This window comes from Poecilia formosa, unplaced genomic scaffold (genome assembly GCF_000485575.1).
Source record: "Poecilia formosa unplaced genomic scaffold, Poecilia_formosa-5.1.2 Scaffold272, whole genome shotgun sequence".
Taxonomy (NCBI): Eukaryota; Metazoa; Chordata; class Actinopteri; order Cyprinodontiformes; family Poeciliidae; genus Poecilia; species Poecilia formosa.
Genome location: NW_006800211.1, coordinates 849,839 through 872,102, shown reverse-complemented (window position 1 = coordinate 872,102; position 22,264 = coordinate 849,839). Strand labels below are relative to the sequence as shown.

The following is a 22,264-nucleotide window of genomic DNA, read 5'->3' as shown; positions in this document are numbered from 1 at the left end:
TGAACAGGAATCAGACCAGAGGATTCTAACTGATCTACCAGCCCTGAACAGGAGCATCTAGTTTATTTACTTTGGATCAACATTATTAGCTTTTTCTTATTTTGCTCTTTCCTTTGGTTTGATATTTTGTTTGCATTTCCTTTTAAATCCTGTAAATCACTTTGTGTTGCCTTGTTGCTGAAAATGTGCTAGAAATAGAATGACCTTTTACATATGTGCTGAATTCCTATGAATTAATGAGAAAGTTTGCATTTTGCCTGAACCCTGGTGGGATTTCTGTCTCTGCAGACATGAAATGAGACGGACTGGAAGGCGGTCCATTTGGGCTACAAATCTGGCTTTGGCTGAAAGTGAGATGTTCAGCTTTCACCCTGACCTTTCACCCGTTGGGCTGGATTTCCTTCAGAGTTAAAAGGTTCTGATCGACTAAATCTAAATCTAAATGAGGTTTTTGTTTCTCTCCTCTGGGACTGAATAAAAGGTCAGTTTGGGTTTTTCTTCCAGTCAGCGGATCCAGACTCCTTAAACCCAGAAACATGTAAGCAGTCGCTGCAAACATCCCAACATTTCATTCCTGAGATGAAAGATGGAGCGCTGCAGCTGATCAGCGCCTGCAGCATCAGCCCTTTCCTGCTTCGCTCCTCCATAAATTATTTAACTTCTAATTTCGCCTCCTCTCCCAGGTCCTGGACAACCACTGACTTACAGCCCTTTATGGTTCCCATCAGGATAAACATGCTTAGAAAACTGTAACAAAGACGACCGCAGCCGTGTTACCCAACGTTTTATTTTTAGCAGATAAAGATCCATTTTTATTTTATTCTGACAGAGAAGAAGCAAAACAAGGTTTCTTTTAAAGCAGGAGCTGCTCTCATTAGCCACAAACAGACGATATTTGCTGGGTTTTTACTTTACATCAGGTTTTTTAAAAGGTGAAGGCAGGAGAGCTGGAAGCAGCAGAGCAGAACTGGAGGTGCTGAATCATTCATCTTCATCCAGTTATTTTCCCGTCTTCATCGCTGTGAAGGGGCTGCGCTACACTAACAGGAGCCGTGCTGCAGGCTGCGCACATCAACACATTCCAGCACAAATCCTGCTTTTCACTGAGGTCTGGTTGCTATGAAGACGAGTCTTTGGCATTTTCATAAAAATAACTAGAATTTTATTCGTTCTGGTTGAACTGGAGGAGCAGAACTGATTTTAAAGGGAATCCGTGTTTTTCCTTCAGCCGCCATCTCCCAGGAAACGTGCGCCGTCGTTAAAGAGCCTCAGGAATATTAGCAATCAGAAGATTTCACCAAATCTGTGACCGGCTGCGGCCGAATGAAGGAGCGAAGACACTGACATTTTTAGTCTCAGAAACTTTCTGCAAAAATCTTAGAAATTTCTGAGTTTGAAAAGTTGAACATTTGCTACAATTTTTTTTTTAATTAACCTAAAAAATGTTCCAGAAAAAACAACATTGATTAGGAAAAACTGTTCTAGAAATTCTTCTACAAAATTTTCTACAAAGAAAGTTCTCATACTCAGAAATGTCTAGATTAATCTTAGAAAGTTTCTTGAAAATACAAAGTTTCAAAAGTCAAAGATTTTCAACTTTTGCACTTTTTCTGAGTTTTCAAAAGTTGAAATTTTTGGAATTTTGAAAATTCAAAATTTCAGAGTTTTTTGTCCAGAAAGTTTCTGAGATTAATCTAAAAAAAAAAATTTCTAGCAAATTTTTGACTTTCAGGATTACAACATTTCTGAGCTTTTTAATTATTTCTAATCCTATCTGCAATGGCCCTCATTCTGCGTCGTATTAAACTGAAATGTAAATAATCCTGGGTGAATTTGCGGTATAAATGCTACATTTGAATCAAAATGTCTGATGGCGTGATAACATGACGGAGTCAGCTGCTCTTCATCACTCCAACGTTTTGTTCTCAGACTGGATTCTGCATCATTTCGGTGAGATTCTGTTCTGGCTTAAATCTGGTTTCTATTCAGAGACAAACTATGAGAATAAAAACCATCAGCATCATGTGAAGTCAGAGAGGTTCATGTGAAGAAGCAGCAGCTGCCGGGGCTGTCGACATGTCAGGGTGGAGATATTTATAACTGAATTCTGCTTTTCTGCATCCCTGACACGCTGCATGACGCTGATATGACAGAAACAACATCTCAAAAACACGAAGAAGCGCTTCTCCTTCTAATCTGATGAAACTTTATTCTTCCAGTCGCTTTTTTCCTCAACTCTGGTGAGTGTCACCCAGACGCTAAAGGACGATAAACCAGTGGTGTGTGTCGAGACAAATTAGTGAAGAACCAGTTTGGAACTGGAACTCGAAGTTCTTACAAGAAGCTTCTCACAGATACACTTTGTTCCCATTTCTTTGGCTAAAATATATATTATTTTCCCCAAAAAAAGGTGCTGGTTGCTGTAAATCTTTCAGGTTTTCTGTCAGGGATTTGACTTTCAGATATTGTAGATTTTTTTTTAGATAATACTTCCTTTACTTCCTCTGTTCTTGCTTCTTAATTGTTCAGACAGCACAATTTAATGTTACTGTGAGAATGACAGAACAGGAAATTACTGAAAAGTACAGAGAAAACCTTTGAAAGAAATTCAGAAAGTATGGCTAACTACTAATTAATATGTCCTCATGCATGTAATTATCAACCATCACTTTTTTAGACAGAGAAAGCTAGCTGCTGACATCATTAATGACAGGCAGACAGATGTAACTGAGCGCATTATGAGAAGGAGACTCATTGAAGCTAGCTTTGGAGAGGCTAATAGTGACTAGCATGCTTTAGCTGGTCACCTTCCTCTGCTGTCCACTAGCACAGACAGACTGCTGTTAGCCTTGAACAGGCTAGCATTAGCCTTGAACAGGCTAGCATTAGCCTTGGCATTAGTTGTTGCAGCATGACTTGCTATTAGCTCAATATCCAGAGACGATGTTCTTCAGGAACATGTCCTGGATGACACCATCAGCTCTGCTAATCCACCTCATTTGCTCCTGCTGCTCCTCTGTAAGTCTCTGTGTGGCCATATGCCAGTTAGCATGTTCCCAGTTAGCATGTTCTCATGCTAACACCAGTCTATTCAAAGCCAATGTGAGAACAGGAAGCTTAAAGTAACTCTTCCATTATAACGGGCAGGGATCATATCCCCTACTCCAGCATCTTTCAGCTTCTAAGCTACATTTGGATAGGCTGTTAGTGTTGGATAGGTTACAATTAGCACTTGATGGACTGATGTTACCCTTGAATATGGTGACATTAGCACTAGACAGGCTGACATTAGCCTTGGATAGGGTGGGGTTAGCATTGGAAATGCTACCAACTAGCATGCCCAGGTTGGTCATCGCCTTATTAGACTCATTCTTGTTTCTTTAAAGAACATTTACCAAGAAGAAATGTAGGCATACACTGTTTTTAAGCGATAAACATTAGACGGGTTGACATGCAGACAGTTAGTGACCATCCCTGCCATGCTAGTCACTAGCTTCCCCAAAGCTAACGCTAGTGATTAGTCTCCAGGGTCATTTGAGCTGCTGACCGTTGCAGATACTTCAACACAGCCTGGAGTCTGAACCACCTGCAGAGATTCCTGAAAGATGACTAAAGACTGCAAATAAAAAGGTGGATATGAAGTTTATTTCTAAGAATATTCCAGTGGTCAGCTGGCAGAGGACACGGCTACTGCATGAATGTGAGTCAGAACGAGAGAAAAACTGAGGTTAAAGAGTGGAGAGATACAAAAAGCTTTTCCTTCATCCAATTTCCTTCCCTCGGCTCCTTTATGTCCTTTTCCACTTATTACTACGACCAGAGAGCACATTATACAAACACATCAGCTGAAGGAGAAAGAGGTGATACAGGATGGCGAATCACCGGGCGGCGAAGCATCAATCACGCTTAGATTATTCTGACAATGGCTGTCAGAACGAACTGTGACTTTATGGATCAGACCCAGAAACCTTGACTCCTTCGCACCGCCGAGAAGGTAAAACGAAAAGGTCAGGAATCAGCTGTAGATGCTGGAAATCACCCCAGTTAAAATTAGTTTTTATTTCCTGAAGTCACGTCTAATTAGGGTCCCATGTGCAGCTGACAGTCATAATCACTCTGAACGTTAAAAATGGCAACAGCTGTGGCCTGAAAATGCTTAGAGGTGATTGTTTCTGGTTAGCGGCGGCTTCGCCTCCCCTGGTGCCTCAGAAATACCTCAAAGATCTCCACAGGCTGCAGAGAAATGTCATTCTGGGATGTTTACGAGCCTCCAGGTCTCGCAGCGGTTTGGGGAGGTGATAAAAGCACGACCTCGAGTGGGACGGGGTTTTTAAAAACTGCTGCCTCTGTGTGTTCCTGACCTTTACTGCTCAGTCCAGAACATAGAAAGTAAAAGCATTATTCAAAAACAAGCTCCTGTTTGTCCATTTACATTTATGAGCAGCTCTGTTTTGATCTTTTCATCTTTTTTGTATTATTTAAGTTGAAACAATGAAATAAAGAATAATTAAATGTTATTGCATATCATCCATGTATCTTCAAAGAGTCACTGGGGATGATGAAGCTGAGGGTAGCAGTCAGTCCTGCAACAAATCTGAGGAAACCTCTGACTGAAGACGGCTGCTGTTTGACTCGCTAACAGATCAACATTCGGCCAACAGAGAAATTATTATTACTACACAGGATAACACCATCAATTGTTAGCAAGCTCTGCTAATCAACCTCTTTTGCTTTTGCTGCTCCTCTTTAAATTTCTTATTTAGCTGTTCAAGATAAATGTTTAGCTTGAACAGCTAAATATCTAGCTAAATATTTCTAGCTAAATAAATATTTAGCCTTAGCCTATTTAGTTTTCAACTAAAATTTTAGTTAGCTAACTATTTAGGTTTCTAACTAAATATTTAGTATGAACAGCTACATATTTAGTCTTAACTTAAATATTTAGTTTAAAGCTACATTTTAGTTAGCTAAATAATTTGAAGCTAAATATTTGGCTTGTTAGTTAAATTTTAGCCCCTCAAGCTAATCATTTATTATTCACCGGTCCAGTCCACATAAACCTCTAAAAGTCCAACATTTGCGTTTCTAAATCATGTTTTCCATGTTCTGGCCGTGCAGCAGCAGCAGGTTCTGATCCGTCTCTACAGGGTTCAGGCTTTCTATAAACAGTGATGGCTTCCCCCCACTGACCGCTGACCCTCTGTCATCAGGTCCAACTCATGATCAGAGGCCAGAACCAGCAACCGTTGCCAGAACTGAAAATAGCAGCGCTCCAATTAGCCCGTCTCTGACCTTTTTCTTAACGCTGCAGACAGAACCGGGCTTCCAAGCCAAGTTGGGACCCGGCCAGGTCCTGCAGATGGGAAATCACGAGCGCTGGAAATAAAATGATAACCAACAGGAAGGCTGGACGGCCGGAGCTGCAGGTTGCTGCAGAGGCTGCAGGTTGCTGCAGAGGCTGCAGGTTGCTGCAGAGGCTGCAGGTTGCTGCAGAGGCTGCAGGTTGCTGCAGGTTGCTGCAGGAGGGAAGGAACGAGCAACAAACCAGCAACGCATGAAGTTCTTCCAACATTTAACTTGCAGGAACTAGTTACATTTACAAGAGACACTTTTTGTAAAACCAAATACTTTAATGAGTTCCGTAGTTTTACTACGCTGTACTTTTTATTTTTACTTCAGAGAATTCAGAGACAAAAAGTCTGAATTCTGAGATTAAAGTCAGAATTATTTTTTCCACTGATCCAAATCTTTTTCCATTTTAACTTCACTGAGTGAAGAAAGAGCAAACAATGCCTGAGCTGCAGACGCGTCGAGCTAAAGTCAGAGGTTTGTTTTTCTTCCTGCTCAGCCAGTTGGGACTGGAGGTACTTCACCCTGGTCTAACCTTCATTACTGACTGGAAGTATTAGTTCAATTGGTTTTTTTATGCTTTGGAAAAATGCTGCCTGAATCTGTTATTTTCTAATTATTTTTTTCTGTTTATATTTTTGTCTCTTTAGTGACATTATATTTAAATATTAAAACAGATTTTTACTCTTGGACAGTAACTTTTTACTTTAACTTGAGTACACATGTTAAAGTAGTGCTACTCTTACTTTTTGGTTGCTCTACCCACCTCTGCTTTTATACATGATGATAATTAAGGTGATAATTTGATGCATCTTCCACCTCCTGCTTCCTGTTCATCACACTTCCTGTCTCCCATCTTCCTAAGAGTCGCGAAAGAAGAGGAACATTTCTAAGGTTAAATCAATTTTCACCCAAACTGTGAACAAAAACTGAAGATTCCTCTTCCTGCTGCCAACTCTTAAACCCAAAAATCCATTATCATGTTAAAAAAAACAAAAAAAAAAACACTCTCTCTCTAAAGTTCAGGCTGAGGTCGAAAGCTGGAGGAGGAAGCTGCAAAGTGCAAGAACTGCGAAAGGTCAGATGTGATGAAAACGCCCGATCATCATCACGTGTTTCTGCTGAAGCCAGAATAAAAACAGGCAGAAAGAGAAGAGCTGCTGATCTGAGCAGAAACCATGAATTCATAGGGAGATTCCTCTGATCTGAACAACAATCAGACTCCAAACACCAGGAAACGCCGCGTAACGCCGGCCGCTGCAGCGAAACAAAGCAGCTACAGCAACGTTTCCTCTCTTTGACAGACAGAATTATCCACAAAACCTCAAATGACACAATAAATATTGTTATTGCACCACTTTATTAACTAAATGAGTTATATGTTATTCAGTAAACTGACAGGAAACAAAACAGGTACAGAAACATTGTCAAATTCTCCAAATTGAAAAAATATAAATTAATCAAAACAGTTTTTCACAAAAGACCGAGCAGTCATCTTCATTTATCTGTTTATCAGAGTGTCAGGAGATTTCCTCTTACATTTGGTCTGGAAGCAGGTAAAAACCACAAAACGACCCAAGAAAAAGATAAATGAATAAATAATTATTAACATAACTTTTACTCAAACTGCAAAGTAAATAAAAATTAGCAAAACGCTGCAAATCATAACCCACAAAAGTGCTTCAATAGAGTCAAATGAACAAAATAACTAAAGTTTTTAAAGTGCAGCATTTCAAATTGTTTAATAATATTTAAAATGTTTACTTATTGATATTAATCATAGAGATATTTATTTTACAAATATAAATTCTTTTACTTAAATTATTTAATGTTTAATTTATAAATGGTTAAACTCTTAACTTCATCAAATGCATCAGTTAAAAATCCCAACTTTTTTTCTCACTTTAATTATTTAATAGTTACATTTATTTAGTATAAACGCTGACTCGTGTTGCCCATAGAATGACTCAATCTGAATTTTTTTGAAATGACTAATTTTCCAGTCACCAGATAAAAGCTTGAGTGTTTTTTAAGCACTTTGATTGTTCTTAGAAGCTGTAGAAACCCAAATGGATGTAGGAAAATTGCAAAAGGTTAATTTTGCATAATGGATCCCCTTTAATTCCTCTCCCATCCAGCTGCTCCTCTGAAGCCTCTCTGACTTTCTTCTGTTCATGTTTGGTTTGCAATACTTAAAAAACCTGCATTTCTTACCTGCTTTAAATAAAAAATATAAAAGTATTCTGCAGGCCGAGTGAAGCAAAGAGCCTGAGAGTCAGAGAGAAATCCATCCAGCTCTGGAGCAACATTAATTTTTAATCTGCGACATGATCTCCGATACGAGTGGAATCTGTTGGAGGATAAGAGGTGGAAAGATTTCGGATAGCGCTGCTGAAATCCAGAGAGAGTTCCTGAAAGAGCCGGTCGCAGACGGACACGGAGCATCATCTTTTTATGATGACTGATGGGTCCAGCTGCAGATCAGCCTTGTTTGGATGGTTTTTCAGCTACAGTCACTTTAAATTATTGATATCCTGCTTTTCTCTGAACACGTGTCAAAGTTTGATCTGTTTTGCTTGGATGCAACTTTTGAGAGATAGATTTGAATTTCATGTCTGCATTGTTTTATTTCAGTCTGTTGTTTTGGTGCCTAAACTTCACCTTAAAAGCCAAAAATATTCAGATTTTTACTTAATTTTTTAAAAATAAAGCTTTTATTCCTGAAGTTGATGTAGAAGGATTCATCATTCTTTAATATTTTTCTGTCAAGGAAGCTGAATTTCTTTGCATCAGCTGGAGCAACATAAAACTGCCTGTACTAAGTATTACAGGGTTGGATACAGGCAGCAGCCAAATGCGACACGTATCCGACATTCATGGCAGTCAGTACGACCCAAAGCCAAACTTCTCATCCAGAAACAATCCGATCTCTGCCACATGTGGAACCGAATCAAAGCATCTGCAGTCTAAATGGACACCTCACATTTTATCCAGTTTTTTTTTTACATCATTGATGTGAGACATGTATCATAATTCTGCAACAGAAGAAGCCAGATGGTAAATCTGGACGTAGACAGACTGAAAATGATTATTATGAAATTATCAAAGAAATCTGTGACAGGTAAGAACATTTTATCTCAATATCCTGACCCCGACTCGCCATCCAAACCAGAGCTGGGCAGGAATAGTTACATTTACTCGAGTAACTCTTTGGGGGGAAAAAGACTTTTAGGAATAGTGCAGCACTTTTTACTTTTGCTTGAGTAATTGTGTATTACGTATCGCTACTCTTATTTGTAGAGTTTTTCTGGATTCTCTCCATATGAATTCACTAAATGAATAATTTTGTTTTAACCAAAAATTTACCAGACACACACCTGCAGTTTTTGTTAAAATGTTGTGAACTTTATATATATTATATAAACACCAATTATTAAATTTTGATCAGTTAGTGCTTCAGTCGCCTTTTTACCAAATACGTTTTAATCTTACTTGAGTAATTTCTTGGGACGCTACTTTTTACTTTTACTCAAAACAGCGCTTCTTCTAAAATGTTTGGTTACTCACCTCTGATCCAAACAGACTTCACAAACGTGTTTCCTTTCATCAGCTTCCTTCGTCTTGTTCTGATCTGGTGACGATGCTTTCCGCGCTCAACAACTTTAAAATCCATCCACAGACGGCGGCGGCCATTGCTACTTCCGTAAACAGAGCGCTGCTGAGTGACGTAAGCGTTCTTCTTCTGCGCATGCGGGTCGCCGTGTGGTTGCGGGTCGAACGGAACGAACATGCAGAAAAACAAAAACAAACAAAAATCATATTTTGTCTAAAAAAGACAAAAAGAATTTAAAAGAATATAAAACAAGAATTGAGCATCAGGGAATGTAGCCCTCGTCTGTTCACATAACCTTTTGTTTTTATTCCAAAAAATGTTCAGGTTTAGTCTGATTTGACCAAAGCATCATCTACTAAATGTTTGTTATGTGACTTCATGGGTGCGTTCACACTGCAGCCTGAAGTGACCCGATTCCGATTTTTTTTGATGCAATGCGACCTGTATCCGATCTTTTCATGGCAGTGTGAACAGCACAGGTCGGATTCTTTTTCGAATCTGACCCATATCCGATTCGTATCCGATTCAAATGCGACCTAACGTCCAGGTCGCTTTCATCCGAACTGAACGTCACTGATTCTCAACAAATCTCACTATCCTGCGTCCTGATACGCGCAAGCGGGAAGAAAAACAACAACCATTACGGACTATATGAGGATTAAGTTTAAGTTGTTAATTTGCTGCTCCGGTTGGATAACAACTTCAAATATGTAAGCTAAGCTCCTCCGTTAGCCTCCATGTTTACTTCCGCAAACACTGAGCACTTCTTCTTTTCATGGCAGTTGGCAGAACACTGAGAACGCTGACGCTATGGCGCCCTCTACTGCACATGCGGGACACTTTCAGGTCATTTGCCCGTTCACACTGCAGAACGCATACAGGTCGCATTTACTGGCAGTGTGAACTGCCCCGGCAAAAAAATCGGAATTGAGTCACTTCAGGCTGCAGTGTGAACGCACCCCATGTGGCTTTATGTGACTCAATACAGAAAGACATATTAAAGTTTGTCTTTTCAATGTGGCAAAAAGTGAAAGTTTTTCCAGACGCTGTAAGTCCACCTGGATGTGCATAACAATAAGAGTTTTCCTCGTGTCTAACAACCTTCCCCCCTGTTAAGTTTCCACATTAAGCAACATCAAAGGCCCGGCGGTGAAGATTGGGGCTGAAATCAGGCCTGGAAACACAATTACTTTCAAAAGCATGTCATCAGTCTTCAAAGCAGAACACAAGTATTGAAAGCTAACCCATAAGCTATCATAGATATCCCATTATGTTTTCTTTATAGTGCCGGAGCTTCAAACGGCCGACAGGCTTTCCATCACAGCTCACACTGAAAATACCGCAGAGAAAAATCATCAGTAATGAAACAGGACACAGACATGAAGTTCCCACTTATTAAAGGTAGTGAACGTTTTATGTTCATCTGCAGAGAGGATATTTGGTAATTTATATTTATACGTCTTTAAATTTATTTTCACACATTTTACAGAAACTAGATGCTCATATTTCATATTTCTTCACCATTTTAAAACGTTTCCAAGTTAGAAGGGAATAAAAATACACTTTATTGTCCCACAGTCTGAAAACTGAAGTGTAGCAGCAGAAAGTTTCAGGTAATGAAGGCATGTAGGTTCACATAAAGATGAAAGAGTAAAATTATACAAAAAAAGGATAATATACTGTAGGGGCAAAATCAGAACATAAAATACTGGGTGCATTAGAGCTCAATCCAAGCAATGAAGTATAAGGAGTCACCTGTGCAAAGAAATTACGTTATACTTTAGATTTAAAAATGTTTATCTGCTACTTTTCTCCATAATCCACGACACTACTTATCGAAGATTAAACTGATGCTCCACAGTTAAAACACAAAATTAGTTATTTCCAGGTAAAAAAACATGAATTAGAGCAACATAACTGTAAAATCTGTAAGATTAAATGAATAGGAATAGACAATGTCATAAGAGAAATATTTAAAATATTGAAAGAAAATGTTGCACATTTTCACAACCAAAGCTACAAGGAAACAGTACAAACAGTGAGATTCTGCACAGTCCAATTTAATAAAAATATACATTTCAAATTTATCTGTGAATGTTGTAATTTAGGCAGTTTCATTCCAATATCATGCAAAATAAACAGTAAGATTACCCTTGTAGGAAGTAAAGTCTAGTAAAATTTACGGTTCAGAGAAAGATTTGAAGTAATTCAGAGGAAATGGCAGCTTAACTGCTCCGACATCCTGACCCTCCACAAGGCTTCACATTTTCCTCCTCATGTTTTAAAAGCAAACCTGTCGGCTGTGGTGGCTTCCCTTCGGCTGAAGAAGCAAACATTTCATAAAAAAGAGAAATCTCACGAGGAACTAGAAAAGCTAAAATGCAGCACAGGACCTAATTTCCTGCAGGAGACAAATGTTTGCTGAAAACCAGAGAAAATGATGTAAACAATCCAAGGAAGGAGAAGAAAATAAATCAGAATCAATCAACATGTCTATAAAGAAAATAAAATAAAATCATTTAGGGAATGAAATAATCTACAGAAAACAAACTTCAGGAACTTGAATATTTATCTGCATACAAGATAAAAGTTAAACCCTGATTGTTTTCGTCTGATTAGAAACGATGATAAATTAATTCTGATGCTCCTCTAATCTAATTCTAATCAGAAATATCACAGCTTGTAAAATTATCCTCAATCAGGCAGCGATAGACTATAAGACATAAGAATCAGTTTAATTACAGGTCTGTTACAATAAGCTCATGCTTTTATTTTAAAATAATTATTTTTTTTACCTTTTATCGTCTTTCTATTTGGTAAGAACTTAAGAAGAGAAACATTTTATGAACATGGACAGAAGAACAGATTTCAGTCTTTTTGTTTGCTGCCGATTGGCTGAACATCCAAAGTGGAAATGAGGAAGTGTGTTAGCTTCTGCAGTAAGGCAGTTTTTCCTCTGTGCATTAACAGATGTTAAAGTATATTTGGTGTTTGACTTATTAAAATAGACAATTATAAATGTTTTAGAGGAGATCTCATGTATTTGTCAATGTATTTATATGGCACATAAAAACAACAGACATTGATTAAAATGCTGTACAATTCAATTAAATAAACAAGGCAACAATGAAAACAACACAAATATATATTTTAGGATGTTTTCAAACCTGACAGACTCGGTTGAATTGAGAACCAAATTTGTTCCGTCTCCAGCTCTTTGTCTCTGCTCTGCGTCAAACCAGCCAAACGTTAGTGCAACCTGTTCCCCTCCTGGCCTGTGGGGGCGCTGCACAGGAAAAGACACAAAAACCTCTGCAGAAGAATCTGAGCGCAACTTCCTTCTTCACCAAATGGAAACAAAATGAAGCGGCGTCAGATGTTAATGGTTGGAAGATTTCTCTTTGGTTTTTGGTAGAAGACCACGAACCATTTCTCCTGCTAGCGATAGAGGTTTGTTGTTGTGTTTACCCAGAATGCCCTGCGCTGTAGTCCACTTCCTGCTTTTGGAGCAGTCTCCGGTCCGGATGGCGTTCACATTCAAACCGCAGCAGAATTCACTTCAACCAAACAGAGACAGAGGTTTATAGGACCAGAGTTCGCTCTTTTAATCTGGATCAGAGTTTGGTTACTCATCAATCGAACTGGAGTTGGATTAAAGTGGACTAAAACAAAACACAAACATGCTCCATATAAAAATATCCATTTCCCCCACTGGCTTCCTGATCTTTGCTTTCTGTGAAGCCCTGCAGTGAGGCTCCCTTATTGTCGGTGTTCATTTGTGAGAGGAAAAACTTCACCTCTGGAAACATCTTTAGGGAATATTCCAGATGTGTACTGACATTAACTAGATAAATAATCACGCCTGACACGTTGTTGTCATACATTTGCTCTTTTCATACTGCAAACAGATTGACGGCACGCCACTTTACCTTCCTGAGCCTGGAAGCTGACACTGATCCAACCTAAATATCCCAGCAGCAGGATGAGTCAGGAAGTCCGGTAAGATGTACAAACTCAGGACTTTCAGCAGAAAGCCAAGAGCTCTGCCTGCGGACACAAATCTGACTGATTTGCAGGAGTCTGCTGAGGAAAGCCTGGACCTCTCCTGAGTAATGAGCGTCCAGCAGCGTAAACGCTGCGTCAGATCTCTTTCCGATGACTTTGTCACATTTGGGGATGAATATTTAGGCGCGGCTCTGCGCTGCCACCCACAGCAGAGAAAATCCTGGGGTCAGCAAACCGCGCGGCTGCGTGCTCGACACAGAAGATTAGCTTTGACAGTGTTTTCCACTGATTGTAATGAAAACAAATTAGCCAGTGTGGAGAGCGGGGCTGTTAATGCTCGGCCCCATGAGGGCGGTAAACGGCCTCGCACAGCAGAGCATGACTAACCTAATTAAAGCTGCTACACAAGTGGATAAATGTGAAGTTTCTCTACCAGCGATCAATACGCCGACTGTCCGCAGCTCAATCAATCAATATATCAATTTACTTTAAACTCATAGATAACCTACTCAGTCCAAACTGATTGCTTCAGGGTTGCTGCAGTCTGGAAATACATGGAAAAGTGTTTCCATGTACTGAAATATGAATTTGGATTTTAAAACTTTATCTGGGCGTCTAAAGTTTCTCTCCATTTATTTTTCGACCTTCTTATTTCTTTCTAGATTAAAATATTTTCCATTAATTCAGTGTGAACTTCTGTGTTCAGACTTAAATTATTAGATTATGGAAAAGCATATAATTGACATAAAAAAAAGTCAACCCAAGCATTTAGTTTGTTCAGATGAGAAATGCTTTATTAAGGACCAATTTTGATTAGATTTTAATGCAATTAATCAATATTTTTCTTTTTAGATACAAAAGTAACAAGCTGGAACCTTTGTGTTGTGTTTCTGGTACGCCTGTAAATCCGACGCACAACTGACATCCGCTAACAACAGCGATGGATAAAGTCGCTTCTCTCGGCCCTCTGCGGGTTAATTTCTGCTGCTAAACGATCTGATTGGATGCTGGAAGAACTATTGTTCAAGTTGTGCTAAAAGGAGTTAGCCTAGCAGTGAAGCTATTTAAGTCTAAAGTAGCATCTCAATGCTAAACATAGCTAACGCTAATGTCAGCGTGCACAGTCCAAATTTCTAAAGACCTTCCATGAATGCTAGAATAACTTTTTCCTCCACATAATAACCTGAATAACCTTTTAAAAACCATAAATATCTTTGCAGTTGGGCTCATATGTCTAATTATTAAATAATTTAACGTCAAAAGGGTTTTTGAATTGAAAATGTTGCTACATATGATCTTTGAAGAACGTTATTCCGTACTATCAATTAAGATTTTGACCTCCGAGTCGCAGCAAACTGAGAAATTGTCTTTAATTGCTGTTGGAAGCAGCCAATCAGACGTCAGGGTTTCCTCTGATCCCGCCCATCAAGTTTGATTGGTCAAATTTAGAAAACTATCATCCTGAAATGTGAATCCGTAGAACTGAAAGATGGGTTAGTTTATATTTCCACAAATTTGGCAAACAGATTTCTGCGATCACTAAACTTTAATGTGAGAAAAACTACAGCCACTCATAAAGGTGTTATTTAAACAAAGTATTCACAACAGATGGTAATTATAGATGACTTATCCACAGTCAATATCATTAAAAAAGGACCAGACTCCAACATTATTTTGCCAAAAATATATTATTGAAGATTTTCTGAGGCAGTTTGAGTCAAAAAGAGAGAACATCATCATTTATCTCTGCTGTCAAAGCAATCAAAGCCACAAGGGAGAGAAAGTCAACAGGACTGTCAACACGCCGGAGGTGGCGTTATAGTTGGAGCTGCGCTCAGGAGGGCTGACAGCCGGGACCGATGTGTGAAAACAGACATAAAGGTAATATCCTCTGCCCAGACTCCACGTCTCAGACCTGAATCTGACACAGCAACATTTCTACTGAGCAGAATGTGAGTGAGAAAAAAAACTGTTCAAAAATGATGTTCTAGGTTTACAAATGTTTAAAATTTTTAACCTGTTTCATCTCTTCAGCTTAAAATGGTTTGTGGACACTATAATGTAACTTTAAGTCCAGAAATACATAAAATAAAAGCCTCTTTAGCTGACTGGCCTTATTAATAGCCACCAGCCCTTTGCTCACGTTAGCATGTTAGCATTTACATCTTGCTTCATATCGAAACTTTAGCCTGTTTATCCTCACGTTTCAATTCAATTGAGTACATCCACATTTTTTAAATTGTTTTGGAAATCTGTATATCAGACCAACATAAATTACAGAAATTAGCTTTTTAAAAACACTGATGCCAATATTAGCATGCTAACATTAGCATTAGCTTCTATGTAATAATTTACTTCAATCCTAGACTTATTTTGTTTTTGTGATAGAAAATGTTTTTAAAATAACTTTTTTTTATGTTTTTTCTCAATGATCTGTGGCTCAGATTAGCACTAATATAAAATTACAGTAATAAATTAGCATGCTCAGTCAAATTAGGCCACAGGGAACTACGGTCCATTTTCCATCCATCCCTTGTCCCTAGTGGGTCGGGAGGTGCTGGTGCCTCTCCAGCTAACGGTCGCCAGTCTGTCGCAGGGCAGCACAGAGACAAACACACCTAGGGACAGTTTAGAGACAGTCATGTTTTTTTTGGACTGTGGTAGGAAGCCGGAGTACCCAGAGAGAACCCACCATGCACAAGGAGAACATGCAGACTCCATGCAGAAAGACCCGGGCTGGGAATCGAACCCAGAACCTTCTTGCTGCAAGGCAACAGCTCTACCAACTGCCCCACAGTCCACTTTAATTTATGAAATATAATTTTTAACATTTTAGATTAAAAATATTGGGTAAAATAAATAAAAACTCAGTCCACATAGAAACAAGTTGGATTTTTGGATCATTAAACCTTTGCAGAGGTTTGAATTGGAGCTTTCATCCCAATTTGGACATAAAATGAGGTGGAGATTTGATAACACTTGTGTCTATAAAAGTCAATTTGCTGGTAGATGTTGAGGGAGATAAACACCAACACCGAAACAGCTGGAGCAAGGAGCCATTTCTTGAGCAGACTATATCTGCAGCCTGGTTATAAATAATTAGGTGGGATGGAGCCAAGTCAAGGACGAGTGGTCGAAAAAGTACTTCTTCCTACCTGGGCTAATCTGAAGGTCCATTATATTAACACCACCAGCCGCCGTTGTAAATTAAGGTAAATTGAAATGCACTGTTCACTTTTGTGCATGAAAAATAGGGAAGCGGCTTCAGAGTGGATGCAGCCTCCATTAATCCACCTTTGCTTTCTGTGCTTGGCGTCCGTTTGAGTGTTTTAACGCTGAATCCATCTGCATATGCTTGAATGAGGGGCAGAAACGCCTGCAGCCTCTGCTTTCCAACGTCCTGTCCTCCTCTGCCTTGCTTTCCCTTCACAGGGCTTTTATGTTAATATTGCAACAAAATATGCAAGGTAATGTCAGGAGAATCACTGATGTAATAAAAAAAATGTAGATAAAATGTAAATACCCATGGAGAGTTAGCAGTAAACTGCAGCCTCGTTGGTTTTTATGAGATTAAAAAATGTTTCTGGACGTTTGACAAGAAAAGTGGTCAAACGACCAGGCAGAAGCTTGTTGATGGACAGAAGTGGTGGGCTAACTGCTAACTGCTAATCATAAACTGTAACCCTACACCAATATGGTATGTAGCAGCAGCTAATGCTAAAACGCTAAATTCAACCATGTTGATGGAGCCTAGTTAGTCTAACTGATCACAGTAGGACTTCGGTCATAAAGCAGGCAGGACAGCAGTAGATTGTAAACTGTTTACAGTACAGCAATGCATTCTGGGTACAGGTTAAATGTCATTTGCTGCTGCGTCACGTGGAGAATGTGTATAAACAGTCTACACCCCTTCAAAGTAAGAGCATGAATATAAACTTGAAGAACTCTTAACCAAAACTGCAGATGTTGAACTTTATTCAACTGAAAGTTTAGAAAACATCTAAACAACTATGAATTAAATTAGACTTTATATTGTTAAAGTAATTTAGGAGACACTAAGTCCGCTAAATATTTTCAAAGTTAGCAAAGACGCTGAAGAGCTAAACTGAAAACTAGCTCTGCTATTAGCGGATTAGCAGACCAACGGCATGAGGTCGTGGTGCCACTTTGGGCATTAATCCAAATATCAGTGCAGGTGCACGTTTATATCTGAGCTGTATGTGTAATTTTTGCTCTGTGTCCATTAGAGAACATAAATAGATTTAAAACTCAGAGCTTGTTTTTAAAAATAAATTTTGGTGCAAATAAATAATTAAAACCCCAAATTAAAGCCGTTTATGCAAATGATTAGCGGACAATCCTGAGATCGATTCTGCAGACATTCAGACAGGCTGCAGTGTTTATCCAAGCGAAAGGAGGGGCTCCGAGTGGTATATTTAATGAAATTAGTTTTAAATATATTCACCTTTAATTCTCCACCATCATTAAAACCCTGAACATGTGGGATCTGAGGCAATATGAGAGCGTTAATGTATTTATGGCTCAATTAGTGCCAACTTCTGCGCTGCTTGTTTTAATCATCTGCAATTATGGGGAAAAGCAGCTCATTAAAATAAGATCAGGCACAGACCAAATATGAAATAACGGTTCTGTAACATCAACAAAGTGACGCAGGGATCAGTGTGAGGCCCGCTCTTCAGGAGCAGCACAATGGGCTCTAATGGATTCAGCTCCTCTTGGAGACATGAGAGGGATTACGCTGTCTGAGAGACAGCTGGAGGACGGAGACGGGACGGAGACGGGACGGAGACGGGACGGACCCCCAGCTTTGATCCAAAGACACGGCGATACGTCACCAACACAGAGCATGAAAACAAAGCTGCACCACAACATGGACATCCACGTTTTCCTTACAGGATCGAGTGCAAACACCATCAAATCAAAACCTAAACTGCAGAGTTTTCTGTCAGCAAGTTCAAATTAATTAACATAATTCATAATAATTGCAGGAAATTAAAGCGTTCAGAGTGTTAAACACCTTAATTATCCAGACTGTGTGATACGAAGGTTTACAAAGTGACATCCTGAACTGTGAAAAAGTCCTGATCAATCCTTCATTTATTTTATATCTACATCTCTGGAGACAGAATGTTACGTAATAATTTAGTTTCTTCTAAGATTCTGATGCTTTTTCCATTTACTTTTAATGTTTTTGTTTATTTTTAGCCATAACTGAAAAGGTGACAACTAAAGCTTCAGCAGATTTATTTGTATGATTTGGAAACATTTCTGGATTCAGTTTGAACTCATATTTGAATTAAACATTTCAGCCAAGTTGTATAAAAAGCTATTTTTATTTAGTTTTTATGAATCATGAATATCGTTTTATTTCCCAAACATTTAGCTGGTATGTAACATATGACATTTGATGCAATCTAACTGACTGCTGAATATTTAATGCAAAGCTGGTGCAGAAATACCCCAGAAGATTTTTAGCTGTTTGGATTTTTAACACCAGATTTTTAACAGACTGGCGACCCGTCCAGGTGACCCGCCTCGCACTGACACGTTGGCTGGAGAGGCAGCAGAACCTCCCGACCCCACTGGGACCAGGGTGTAAAGAGAATGGTGGATTTTTAACACAGAACCAGTTCAAATGCATGCCACACTTTTCAGATTTTTGTTTAAAAATAATTTAAAAATTTTCTTTCTTGGTCATTTTGTATCTGTCACACAAAATCCCAATAATATGTTAGTTTGTGGTTTTATATGAGAGAATCTGAAAAGTTTTTAATAATCGAATGATAATCTTTTCGCAAGACAAGTTATACAAAAAGCTTAAAAATTCAAACATTTTTTAAGACTACGGTAGGTTTACTTCATAAAAACATTTAAAGACTGTTACGACTGGCTCCAGGTCATAAAAACGTGAGGCCATGCCGTGGTTAAAGTGCATACAAATAAATATTTATTAACAAAAACAACAATGGATTGTGAATATCGGTACCAGTGGTGTAATGCAAATGTGTTGTATGAATGCATATGGAAGTGCTGAGGTGCCAAAACAAAGACAAACTCAAAAGTGCAAAAGGAGGGGAGCTGAGGCCTGGCAACCAAACATCATAAGCATCAAGCGGCAGAGAGGACGCTGAGGGCGACCCAGAAGACGGAGACAGCCAGGTTCAAGTACTCTGCGCTCCAAATGAACAAATCAGCAGCACCGGACACAAAGACAGACAAGACCTGACCCAGGCCCACAAGGCCCAGGGCCGAAACAGACAAAGAAAAAGATGTTCAGCAAAGTATATCCATCCCGTCAACATATAATGCAGTGAATTGAACAGTTAGTCGAGTCTTTCAAAGAATCAATGGATGAAAATTGTAGCATTGGAAAGATACCAACAAATTTATTACATTATTTAAATTACTTTTAGTCTAACATGGATTTTAAAACTATTGTTTTTGTAAATCCTCAGCTGCAGCAGATTTTCTTTTTGCACCTTGACAAACATTTTCAGGTATTTATAAAGACGTGGCTCAGGACGACCAGCAGAAACGGGCCTGGTGGCCTCGGCTGATGGAATCTGTCTTCTAACGCTCAGATTCATTCAAAGGAAGCAGAAAATTAAAGGACAAGTCTCAGACAAAGTGAAGGTCGTCTCATTTATGAAAGCATCTCAGCAGCAGCAGCAGCAGAATTTCACACAAACTGTCTGCTTCACAGGGTAAAAACTCATCATGTTTAATGTCGACTGAACATTCACTTTTATTTATCACAACTGTCTAAATTTTAATACCAGCAGAATGTCGACTGGAATTAATTTAACCATCAAGTCAAAGGGATTTTGAACCTTAAATCTCTGGAAGGTGTTGAATTTTCTGCATTTCCCCCTAAAAGATAAAAACTTTTACAGTTGATTCAATCACTGGGGGAAAAGTTGCTCCTTTAACTGGATCAACCTGAGATCCCAGTTAAATTAGGAAGGACACCAACAGAACGCTCCAGTAAGAACTGGCGTCCCGCAGGTGTGTGAACTCGGCCCACTGACTCTCACTGACAAAATAATAAACTGAACTTAATTCACTAACTGGGTAACTATTATAAATGGGAATGAATGGATGCTTGACTGAAATTACTGTGTTTTAAAACAAAAAAACTCAGACATTTTGAAATTGTCTAGGAAACAGTTCGACATTTCTGAGTTTGAAAAGTCAAAAATTTCCTAGGAAAAACAAATTCAAAATTTTTTAGATTAATCTCAGAAAAATCTAGAAAAAACTTGAACATTTCTGAATTTCTGAAGTCAGAAAATTTCACATTTTGGACAATTTCTGAGTTTTTTCTCAAACTTTCTAGAGAATCTCAAATATTCTGACCTTTCCTCTAGCTAATTTTCAACTTTCGCAGCTCAGAAATAACCTTATTTTTTTATTTTTTTTTAGAAAATTTCTGAAATTAATCTCAAAATTGTGGTTTGCTTTTTTTGGCATAAATTTACTCCTTTTTGTCTACGTACAGTGGCCCTAATAAGCCATCGTTGCTTTCTGCAGTGGAGTGTAAAATGTGTGCACATATATTCAAAATACTTTTTTTCCACACCAGAAAAACAAATTAAACAGCAAAGCAGTGAGAATCAGTGATGATGCAATGCTATTTCAGTCTGAGGCAAAACTCAGGAGGTCAGAAATGTGCAATTAAATTACAATACAGATGGTTATTTTACAAAGGATTTAAATAATTCAAGTCCTGCATCAGTGCTGTGTGAAGCCAAACATCAGATCCTCCAGCAACACACAGCAACTTTTATCCATTAATGACGGCAGTGAAAGTTTTACATTAGAGGATGCAAGTCGCTAATGCAGCCATAAGTGACCACAAGAGAGCGAGTGACGCCGGCAGATCATTAATTTAAGGAGACGTGTGAGAGAAAAAACTTTTTAAAGTCGTCCGCCGCTGAAACTTCTCAGTGCTTATCTGCTTGGAGCGTTCTCATTTACTTATTCAGGACCAAGCAGCATTAACGCACAGCCACACTCGGCTGCATGCCTTCACAGTCCACTGCACCGGCACCGCTGCGTTCTCACATCAATGCAACATTAATCGCATTTGTGATATCACTGCACTGATTTCTCCAACACGCAGAGACCTCAAAGGTGAGGCGGAGGAGAGAGCAAAGATCACATCTTCTCTGTCTTTCATGTCCTGGAAATGATTTCATGTAGAAATCCTGATTATTCTGCCGTTAAGATGCTGAAAGTCTGCAGGCAAACAGTCGAAGGCCGACTGAAGGCCAACAGTGAAGGACGATAAAAAGATTGTAAAAGTGACGACACTAAAGCTTCGTCACACGGTTTATCTTCTTACCGTGCTGGTAGAATGGAAACCATCCATCCATCATCTGTAAACCGCAGCGGTGATTTGGTTCACCAGAGGATCAACAGTTTATGTCATATTAACGTTGGCCTGGCATGATTAAAATCTGACCCAAACAACAGGGATCTCTTTGATTCATTACGCAAGTCAAACCTGTTGTACCTTTAGGTTCAATCCTGGATCCTTTACTACTTAACATTTATATTAGATATTAGCTCAGATTATAACAGGAAGATTAGTTACCATGACTACAGAGATGATACACAGCTCTGCAATACGATGTCACCGGGTGACCTTTGAACCCATCCGACCACTGAACAGGAACATCAGAACAGATCAATGTGTGGATGTGACAAAACTTTCTCCAGTTCAACAGAAACAAAACTGAAGTTATTATTTTAGGACCTACAGAGGAGCGATCTAGAGCTATAGATCTAGAGTCAATGCACAGCTTCAGTTATTACACCCAGGAGCTAGAGATCAGGATGACCTCTGACCTCAGAGCCACATGAAGCCGGTTCCACAGTGGTTCTGCTATCAGCTGCAGAACATTTCAGGACCAGAGGACTAAAGTCTCCGACCAGAGTCAGCAGGTCAGACTGACAGACCAACGACCCAGAACCCTGCTGGTCCAGAACCCTGCTGGTCCAGAACCCTGCTGCTGCTCCAGAACCCTGCTGGTCCAGAACCCTGCTGGTCCAGAACCCTGCTGCTGGTCCAGAACCCTGCTGGTCCAGAACCCTGCTGGTCCAGAACCCTGCTGGTCCAGAACCCTGCTGCTGGTCCAGAACCCTGCTGCTGGTCCAGAACCCTGCTGGTCCAGAACCCTGCAGCTGGTCCAGAACCCTGCTGGTCCAGAACCCTGCAGCTGGTCCAGAACCCTGCTGGTCCAGAACCCTGCTGGTCCAGAACCCTGCAGCTGG

The 22,264-nt window shown here is 39.3% G+C and overlaps 1 long non-coding RNA gene across 2 annotated transcripts in view; it reads right to left on the bottom strand.

The window, feature by feature from the left end:
- LOC107838522 (uncharacterized) overlaps positions 1 to 22,264 on the bottom strand; it is a 28,514-nt gene that overhangs the window by 4,229 nt on the left and 2,021 nt on the right. The window contains exons 3-4 of one of the 2 annotated variants that reach the window (XR_001664609.1): positions 8,917 to 9,091; positions 8,082 to 8,384 (exon numbers count right to left, since the gene is read on the bottom strand). This is a non-coding gene — a long non-coding RNA (uncharacterized LOC107838522). Of the gene's footprint in view, positions 1 to 8,081; positions 8,385 to 8,916; positions 9,092 to 22,264 lie in introns of those variants that run through there. The other variant, XR_001664608.1, reaches the window with a different exon arrangement.